Source organism: Tetrao urogallus (genome assembly GCF_951394365.1).
Source record: "Tetrao urogallus genome assembly, chromosome: 6".
Lineage (NCBI taxonomy): Eukaryota > Metazoa > Chordata > Aves > Galliformes > Phasianidae > Tetrao > Tetrao urogallus.
The window spans coordinates 1,793,740-1,805,073 of NC_136819.1; positions in this window are offsets into that span (position 1 = coordinate 1,793,740).

Sequence of the window (11,334 nt, forward strand, 5' to 3'; positions counted from 1 at the left end):
TCCCTTCTATTAGCTTCATCATTGCACAGAGATTAAAACTGTTCACAGATATAATGGCAAGTTCTGCCACTCAAGTTCAGACTCGTTCAAACATAAATGCGACCTTTCCTGTAGCATGGACTGAAGGATTTTAAGCATCTAGCTAGAAGGAAGAACTTTATCCAAATAATACATATTTTTCTCTCTTTCTCTACATAAATTTTGTGGTTCCTCTTTATTTTCATGGCCTTCTAAACATTTCAAGGACAGTTCTGGGCGCTGTCTCTGATAATGTAACTATAAATGGCTGTTTTCTATCTCCATACTTATGGTAACCTGATGGGTAGTCAAAAAGCCCTTTTGCTACCCGTCCTTCAGGAGGCAGAAGTAAGATTACCAAGAGTACGGATCTGGAACAGCTATTCAAACTAACCTCAGGCAGACATTCTTGGATTTTTGCCAAGAAACAACCAAAAATTGAGGTCTGTATGTATATGGCACCTACTGAGTCTGTTTTGTTTCAGGAAAAAAAACACGAGTTGTTAGAAATTAGTGGATAGCAAGGAAAAGTTACGTTACTGGAAACAAGTTAATGTCAAACACAAGAAAAGGAAATATCAATGACACGCTTATAAAAAGATAGTTAATTATTTTACTTATTAAATTTAACATGACATAAATTTGCTGGCAGTGTTGCAATAACATGCAAGTATCTGAGGGAATAAGAGTTTCTGCCATCAAAAAGACTATATCGAAATCATTCTTCACTTCTACTGCCATCAGTTTTGTGTATTTCACTTACAGAATATGCCATCAGCTCATGGCATGACATACTGTAAGAAAAATGTTCCATTTTACAGTTTTTGATTATAATTCTTCCTGCATAGTACCCTGATATGCTTATAAAATCTTTGACATTGTAAACTACATTTTTACTTGAAAAAACAGGAGATCTTATCACTTTTCTTTAAACCAGAAACACCGCTGTAACAAAAGCAGAGTTACTTAAACTCTTAACTGAGTACTGAAATATTTTGCTGGAGTGAAAAATCTATTTTACAAGGTGATTTTGCAGTAAGAATAATCCCGTATTTTTGACAAAAACTGTTACACCAAATCTATTCAGTAGATGACACAAAGTTTTCATACTTAGTGAAGTCAGAGGGTTTTCCCTAGTACAAGTCAAACACACTTCCATGGGGTCAGATACAGTGCTGGAGTAACATCTGAAATTAAACTCATTTACAGCTACCACACATAATGTATAGAAATTCTTTTAACTTTTGCCTCGTTTCAGTCTTTCCACTTCTCCTTTGACTGAACACCTAAGATATTGGGTGTTCTCACTTTGTTCCAACCATGGTGGCAGAAAGAGGCTGGCAGCACTAAGGAGATAGGAGGGCTGCACACTCACTGCTTCTTAGACTGAACCATGAACTAGCAATTTTAGATTGGAAAAAAATACATTTTTTTAATTCAGTGCTAGAAGTCAACCAAAAAGAGCATTTGATTGTGACCATGAGTCCTAATGACACTACTCAGAGATTTTTGGCCACTTGGTTGTTGATTTAATTGAAGCCAGAAGTTAATCTTTAATGTATATACATATCTTTAGAGTATAGAATACATGTAAATAGGAAGGTCTAGAAAGGAGGATAATAAAGTAAATAGCCCATGTCAGATATACTCTATATGGAATTAGGAAGATAAAAACAAAAAAAGAATTGGGAGAGGGGAACTCAATAACTGGAAGGACAGGTGAGTTAACAGTCAAAAATATAAAAAGCAACATCTTAAGCAATTCCTTTATAGAGAAAAAAAATATTAGTTTAAAAACATGGCTACAAATCACACATTGTTTGTCTATATGTACACAGAAATCTTTCAAGAATTGCCATTTCCAATAATTATTATGCCTTAAACATTACCTGGCCTCCATATTTTCCAGGTAAATAATTTGTATTCCAGAATAAATCATCAGAACCATAACTCTGAGCATTCCTAACCACTTAAATCTTTTGTATTATAACATACCACTTAATACTTTGTATTTTGTATTATGTAAGTTATGAAAGGTTTGTCATGTTATAAGAATGTTTTAACAAAATAATTTGTTAAACACTTTCGACATTTCTGAGATATGTTGGAATCCTATATCAATAAAACAGGTATGTTACACTTTCTGTATATTTTTCAGCCCTCTAACTGCATATGAAATAATTTACTGAACCATTAGTCAGCAGTGGATTGCTTTTTGTAGCCAGAAATCAGCTACGCAGTTGCAAATTCATAAATCCAATTTTAAAGAGGAACTGAAATCAAAGTGGTAAAATAGTTGTTGTCTTCATAGAGAAAAAAGAATACATATACTTACCATGACTCACCTAAAGAACATATAAACACCATTCAAGAATTTTCACAGATACAGTATTATCAAAGTGATCAATGTTTTATATCCAGAGACATCCAAAGTACTAACAATTCTTTAAAAAATAAATAAAGATTAATGAAAGCCATCATTCACTGTGAAGTTAATTCACCTCAGTAAGTGCAGAGTGTTATTGTGCTGGTCAGTATCAATACTGACTTCGCAAGGTATTTATTTTTCCTGATAAGCACAATTAAGTTTATTAATAGAATTGAATTACTAGCCAATGAGAGAACAAGCTTAATATAGGATCATATATTTGCATAATTGGAGACATTTTTGTCTCTTCCCAAAGCCAACGCACACAAAAAAATCAATGTGTTAGCTAAAGCCCAGCGGAGCATTTGCTCTTTTTGTTGGGATAATTTTTCTTTGCATCCTTTGCATCCACAGAAAGAAAGTAAATCTAGTGATTCAAAAATCCATATGCTGTATGCATATGAAATTATTTTTGGTAATTGCTTTACTAGGTCACTAGGAAGCGTACTGCTGGAAAACTGTCCCATTTTTATGTGAAGACTGAAATCAGCTTTTTTAAATTGGTTACAAAAATTTAATTGTTCTAACCTTTAAATATAGTTCTTAAATTTGTTCTGCACATTTATCAATAAAATCACTTCATAGAATTTAATTATAATTCCTCTCTTGCAATTGAAAGAATGCCTAAAGATATTCCCCGTCTGAACATCAATAGCAAAATCCAATTGCAAAATTAAAAATATACGCTGAATATTAGGAAAAATTTCTTCTCCAAAAGAGCACTCTGGTGCTGGAACAGGCTGCCAAGAGAGGTGGTTGAGTCACCATCCCTGCAGGTGGTCAAGAAACGTTTAGATGTGGTACTAAGGGACATGAGTTAGGGGATGGTTGTCTGGATGATCTTGGAGGTCTTTTCCAACCTTGGTGATTCTATGATTCTATGAATTAAAAACTGAGCATGATGCACTTTCATATATACACATATGGCACTTTCTTTTGCTAGTACTCATACATGCGTTCGTTTTTTATTCCACATCAACTTGTGCAGGCATATATCTTACTAGAGAAGGATTGATTTGCAGTATAACTAAAAAACCAACACACCTTTTGGAACAAATAATGTAAAAACTTCACACATCCCCATAAGATCTTACAGCGGGTAGTATTTTGAAGTTGAAAAAACAAGGTCTAATTTATATGCAGTAGAGACAAGTTTAAAAAATGAAGACTGTGCTATTTTCAACACTAGTCGATTGCTTTAGTGTGGATTGTTCAAATCCAACAGTCTCCGACTCACTGAGGTGGTCTCATAACTGATACTTGTGCTCTACCTATGACAGAGGTGGCTTTGCGGCTGCATTTTCCATCTGTGCAGAAGGCATGCTTCAACATTTTTGCCTTCTTCTAGGCACCTGTCAGAATGGATCTGTCTGAGAGAATTAACTGAAACCAGGACTTCATCAAATGTCTCAAACTTTGGAACAATTAACAGTACCTACTAGGTGTGGTAATGAAATCTCTAGAAAGGAAAAAGAGTCATTACATACTTGCTATCACAAGGCCATTTCACTGACACCAGCACCCAATGGTCTCAGACAGCTGCAGCTGAAAACGACCAGAAAAGCAGCAGCAGATGGGTAAGATTTTAAGTAAATAAAAAAAGTTAAGGATGATTAGTGTTAGTTTTATCTCAGAAAGGTTTTCTTCTTGACACAAACAACAGACTAATAAAGTTTGCTATACAAGACATACTTTTCATACGACAAAAAAGATACTGTTAAAACTTTGACTCCAAATATATGAGGAAACTCCTGGATGCTTGCAAAGAAGAGGTAAACTTATTTTGACAAACTGGAATGGCACTACTAAGGAATTCACAAACACATAGACCTGCATTTTTATGTAATGTGAAAATTAAACTAAAACATCTTTAAAGGAAAAAATAAAACATTTTGTATAATTTGTTTGCTTATTTAACTGAAATGAAAAATACAAATACCGTACTACTTCTTCAGTATGTATTTTATTTTACTCTTGCATTGGGTTTATCTGTATCAAATAGTATTCTAATGGTTGAAGAGATATTTATTCTGGTGGTTGCACTTCAGACAGAACACAGATACTTTTCCTCCAGTAAAATGAGTGCAATTTGTCTAATAAAACATACTCAGATAATTGCAGCATATGTATTTCAAAGACCGGGATCTGTTCCTGATCTGTTTACTTGCATAAGACCTGAAGCTACAAGAGAGACAAAAACTAAAAAGTTCTACAGAGCTGCTGTTCAGAGATTGTCTGCAAGCCTTTGGTGAAGGCGTGAGTCCAGGTTTGTATGTCACTCAATTAAATGAGCAAAAAGCCACCAACTTCAACTGACACCACTTTAGTGCATCCAAGGGTCTGTCCCAGGACATTCAGATACACGAGGGGAGGGTCCAGTCAATTGTAAGTATGGATACATTGAGATCACAGAGAAATCCTATGGACCTCTGGGTCTCCACAAAAGGCTACAGAAGCTACACAGAAGAATAGCTTTTCCTTTTCCTCCCCCGACCCCCCACAACCAGTTAAGAATAATGCTGCTATGAGCTCCTGATGAATATCCTCAGGACACAGAACAAGATACACAGAAGTAAAAGATATCAAGACAAGCATTAATTTCTGTGGCAAATTTTTTGCTCTGTGCATGGATTTCTATGGAAAGCACAGCTCTTTCGAGACCCCCTCTGCCCTGTTTATACGTGTTTTTCAAAGGTATGCTAATTCCTGGTGTTCATGTGAGAAAGGAAAAAAGACGTTGAGTTTAATCTTTTCATCCTGCCACTTCCTCACTACTTTCTAAAAAGTCAATCTCTGTTCATTTTCTCTAGGTTCTAGCAACGCTTGGAGAGCATCAAAATATTATTGGTAATGTCATATCTACATCAGTGCTATACGTTTTGTTAATCAGATCAGGATTAATAATGTGAGGAAGCTGGTAGTCCATCTGGGCTAGCATTCCAAAAAGAGTTAAATAAAGTTAGGAAAATTACTTTTTAGAAACAAAAAAGGAAGTGAAAACATAGAGAAAAATATTTTTGTTTCAAAAAAAACCTATAAGATCATAGAATTAATAATTCACACAGAGAACAGAGTAGGAATACAAATCTGCAAAAGCAAGGTCTGCTATGATTAGCTTAAAGAACTAGAATTAAAAAAAAAAAAAGAAAAATTGGCAAGTTTCTTGGCTGATCATCCAGATTAGAAATACAGAATTTACACTTTCCCAGTTTTCTTCTTACAGCCATAGAAACCTATACAAACAAAGACTCACTTCCTTAAATCTTGTAAGAAACACAAGGATATTCACATCATATCAGAAGTGATATGATACCATATTTTCTTCCAACCTGCATAGCTTTCTACAGAATTGATGTGAAGTTGCAATAAACAGCTAGCATTTTGCAGTTGAGCTTCCAGTATTTTATATTCATTGTGACACCGTTAACACATCTTTTCAGGTGCAAAAACATGGAGAACCAGGAGTAATATGGCATTAATTTCATTAATCTTTGTTGACATTTCTATACGTGTTAGTAAAATGCATTGACAAACATACCTTCAGGAACATTCTAATGAATGCTTAACTTGCCAGGAATGTTTTTTAACTCCCGAACTGCGTAAAAGTCTCCATCCCTTTGTTACATATACATTGTTTCGTCAGTTAACAGCTATTCAAGCATTTGTTTGGTTGTTCATACACGAAAAGACTATCAAAAGAATGCTTATGGCATATTACTTCAGCAACTGGCGTCAAAAGCAAATAGGAATGTCCCAATAGAAAAACACAGTGCTCATTAACTTTTAAAAGGTAAGATTTGTAAACAAATAGCAGACAGCTACTGTAAACACGTTTTAAATTATGCTTTATACGTGTATCAATCTAAATAATATCATTTAACCAAAATCCAATGACAATCAACCTTCATATATATGTTGACAAGATTCTCCAATGGTTTGTTACCATACAAAAGACTGGGACAAATTACTTATTTATATATACAAAACATGCTTATAAAGGCCAGCTGCAGGTATTTTTTGGAAAGTGCATTTTAATAAGGTCCTATTCAGTGAGGGAACAAATGGGGAAAAAGTAGTTTGCACTACAGAGTTTAGTGCAAGAGCTTTCTCTTTTTCTAACAACGAAATCAATCATTTGTCCAGACTGTGGGGAGTCAGAGTTAGTTACTGAAAAGAGCTCCATATATAAACAAGTCAATAACTCATTGTGTGTTATTGTTGAACTGAAGAAGTCTGCTTTCAAAAAGCTGCCCCTGCTTCTCTGAGAATGAATGTCACTGTATTCAGGGAGTGAGAGAGGGGCCTTTTGTTTCTAGCTATTGCTGACTGCCATTTATGTATGGGAAAAGAGATGTGGTTGCTTGTTGTCCCAGGAAAACCATACCATCACCACTGCACAGTTCTACATTATGGTTGCCCTGGACCTTACTTTTGTAAAGGTGTCTCCACAAGAGATTCACACATTTTATTAAATTGGTAGTATTGGAAAAAATAATTCTCATTTTAGAAAGACAAAATGCCCAAAGGTTAGAGCAGGCAAACGTGCTCGAGTACTTGATTTTATCTGTGAAAATATAAGGAATACCACCTTAATTATATTGGCCTTAAACTTTACTGAACAAATATCAATGTTTAATAGCTTAAAAGCACAGAAGTTCTGTTTAACATGTCTGTGTGCTACTCTGTATTTCTTTTCTGTAAAAGTAAAACCCACAGTTGCTCAATTATTTCAGCTCAGGCTTGGGGAAAAAAAATAATTAAAGTGTTATTTTTGTTCACCTCCTCACATTGCTTCCCTAACTTCCAGTCCAACTAATTAAAGAAAGCTCCAGCTTTTGAGATTTAATAATAAAAATCAGTGGTTCTGCAAACAATCTTGTCATTCCAGAAGGGAATTTAATGGAATTACAATTATATGTGCCAAGCTATTTGCATGTGGAAGCATTTTCAAGAGAATTCATAGACGCTGTCTAGATATGATTGTCGATAAAAATGACACAGCTTACTAAATACGAAAGAAATCTTTTTGCTGTTAAAAAGTTTACTTGATAAACATTTTATAATGACACTGAAATTGAATTTTTTTTTTTTTTTTTTTTTTTTTTTGAGCTTAATACAACTGAAGCAAGAAAAAAAAAGTCATGATCAATATGCTATATACTAGTCACGGGGAACTAGTGCAGATTCACATAGGAAATAGACTTTATCCTTATTTCAAAATACTTAGAACACCTTCTTAGATCAGAGAATGTTTCTTAGGTAAATATATATATATACACACACACACACATATATAAAAGAAACCACACCCTTTTATCACCAAAAAATTCAAGAACCTTCAGTATTATTTAGGAAGCAGAATATAGGAAAAGACCAACAGGGAAACCCCATCAATACTTTTCCAGGGAGTAAACTCATGACTGCACTGAAAAATCCCATCTATTATACAGATCTGCAGTTCACTGATTATCTAGTCTGCGCATTGCACTAATTCTGGATTTTCAGCATTCACTGCTCCCTGTGAGCCCTTGTGTGGCTACAGGACAGATTGAGAGGAGCACGCTCTAAAGCTCATACTGACTTGGCTCAACTACGTTTTGAAACTTGACAGTTTTGAATAGTGTTCTTTTATCATCAGATGCAGAAATACTTCCGTTATTAAAAAATAGATTCTGCTTACTGAAGATAGCAGGTGAAACCCCTGAGTGAAAATTACCATGGAAGAAATTAAGTAAGATTCAGGAAATTAATCTTTTAAAAGAAACGGTTACTCAAGCTGAGGATGTGTTTAAAGGCTTTGTTAAAACCCAGATTTGTATACATTACCTAGATTATTACCTAGATTACAGCTCAGCAGCGTTCTAAGAAAAAATAATTCACAAGTGAAGGAAGCCTGTGTGTGTAATATATATCAGCTTGGTGTATTGGGTTTATGTGGTGAAGTTTTGGTGGTGGAGGGCTGCAGGGGTGGCAGAGTCTGGCAGCTGGTCCACATCAGATCAGGGCCAGCTTTAGCTGGCTCCAGTGGGACCTGGCTCTGGGCAGAGCAGTGAGCTATGAGCAACACTGGGTGTACTCTGGGAGAGAAGATTTAAGGGAAAAGCTGCTGAACAGCGGCTAGAAGAGAAGAGTGAGAAATGGGAGAGAAACAGTCCTGTGGAATGCAAGGTCAGTGCAAGAGGGCAGGAAGTGCTCCAGATGGGGAGCAGATGTTTGCTGCAGCCCAGGTGAAGCCCATGGAGGAGCAGGCTGTCCCCTGCAGCACACAGGCACCACACGGAGCAGAACTCTATGTGCAGCCATGGAGAAGACCACGGAGCAGCAGTGGACGTGGCTTGAAGGAGGCTGCAGCTCAGTGAGAGGAGCCCATGGAGCAGTTCCTGAAGGATGGGCCCCAAGGTACAGAGCCGTGTTGGAGCAGTGATTGGAAAGATGGAGCCTGTGGGGTGCCCACACAGGATCAGATTGGGAAGGATGGCATTCTGTGGGAGGGACTCACATGGAGCTGGGGCAGAGCAACCATGGAGAGGCAGAGACAAAGCATTACGAGCTCATCACAGTCCCCAAAACCTGTTCCACTGCACCACTTGGACGGAGGAGGAAGAGGGTGGAGGGGGAGTGAAGGAGTTTTAAGTTTGGTTTTGGTTTCTCACTGCTCTAATCTGTTACTACTAATAATAGTAAACTATATTAGTCTCCCTACACCAAGACTTTTTTTTCCTGTGAGGATAACTGGTAAACTGTTCCCTGTACTTATCTCAATACTTGAGCCTTTTTCTCCTCTTCTTCCTTTGAGGAGAGGGAGTGAAGGAGCAGTTGCTGTGATTCAGTCGCCCATCAGGGTGAAACCACCAGAACTGGTTCACTGATATACCATAAGAGACTCAGTTTGAGTACTAGATGACAACCATATAACCCCAAATACACTATGTTATGATAATAATTCTATTACAAAAGCAAAAACAAAAACTTACTTATGTCAAAGTCCCTGATGGTGACAGATAATAAGCTCAGTATTTATGTTTCAGAAGATTTGCAAACATGCTAGTTGGGGGGGGAAAAAAGTGTAAGTAAGGGAATATCAGTGAGCGAAATACAAGCAATTTAATACTCCTCTAGCCCTGCAGTGTGCTTTTTTCAGTTGGTAAGTCTGTCACAAGCAATTACTGAATAGCAACTGATAAAATATTTCAGAGTGAAATAAATACCTTGAACAATTAAGTTTATTTAAGTGGACAAACAATACTAGAAAAATATACGTGAACTCTACGGTACTGGATAAGCACAAAGTTTTAGAAAAAAACGTGCAAACTTTTAAAAATGCCTTTACTTTGAATGGAGAAGGCACTAATAGTTATTAAAGAGAATGAAGGTAAGAAATCTGCCTCATGTAACTCCTTTGTTTTATCAAAATGAAAGAAAACTGATAAAATATTTCAGTTATACAGACATCCTAGAAGCTACTTCTTACTAGCATCAATTCTCATCCTAATGAACAGCTCAGTTTAAAATTACCCCACGAGAGACAATCTGAAGCTACATGTTTACATGTCATAGAAAATGCAAAGTGGATTTTGAAAAAAGGATAAAAATAGGATGTGAGGCAGAAAGAACCCAAGCATTCAAGAAAATAGCTATTGGTAATAACTTAGAATTCATTCTTTCTCGTTTCATAACAAAAAGGTACACTAAATAAGTATTATTTGTCATGGCTATTTTGCCTTCCTTGCTAAAACGAGGTATAAACTACACTGATGAGAACTCAATCAAGGGGAAAGAGGACCAGAAGAATTCTGACTGACTCAAATTCATACCTCTTTGGACAAGATAGCTACAGTAGATTTATATTATATTATACAGACTTGTTTGTAAAGTTTGAAAACACAGCCAGATAGTGAACTAACAACTAAGTGGTGGGAAAAAAACACGAGCAAGGTATTACCTTACTCAGACACTAGCTAAAAACACTACCTGGTATTATTTATCTTAACTTATTAGAAAATCAATATAGTTGAATTTTGGCCTTCCTACTCCTCCCCTATTTCTAGGATTTCTGACATTCCAGGAGAGAGGCACGAAATGCAAGAAATATCTGTTCCTTCAGTGACCATAATTCTCCAGTGAGCACTTGAAGCCACAGTGCAGCCTCTTTTTATTGTGTATTTGCAAAATGTACAACAGACTGCAGACTTCATTGCAGGAATGATTTCAAGTTAAAATGATCAAGATTTGATACTAGCCATTTAACCTTACTAAAATGAGGTTACACTTCTCTCAAAATGTTGTGAAACTGGAATTCCTTGTTTAAAACTTCCTGAGCTAAAACAAACACCAGAAACGTTGTGTGTCTTACAAAGAAGTGAGACAGATTTAGATGGAGAAAGAAGATACTGAGTCAAATGCTACAGCAGTGAGATAATTTTGTGACCAAACACTTCTAATTTGCTCTGAGTGAAAGTGTCTTTTGGAGACATTTTCACTTGAAAAATTCAAAGCCAGGTGCAGTGTCATTCATTTTATGAACAATTTCAAGAATTCAAGTTGACGTTGAGGGAAAAAAAAAAAAATGCAGCCAGTAGTTAGAAAAGATAAGTGATTTTGTTTTGGACCTGAAGCAACTTGCTGATTTGAGTATGTATTTTGAGTAGTCTGCTTAAAGCTACTGTGCAGACTGAAGTAATAACAAAAGCTACGCATTAGAGTTCAATATGTAACGTCATCACCTGCAGACATCAGGAAGAAATTCTTCCTCCAGTCTGCTAACTGCACAGCTGCCTAGGTGCTCCGTAGGGAGTGTACACTGATGGGTAATTACCTAATACAACAAGGTCTGATCCAGAGCTTATTGTAGTCATTCCATCCAAGTGAGCTTTAGGGGAAGGCTCATA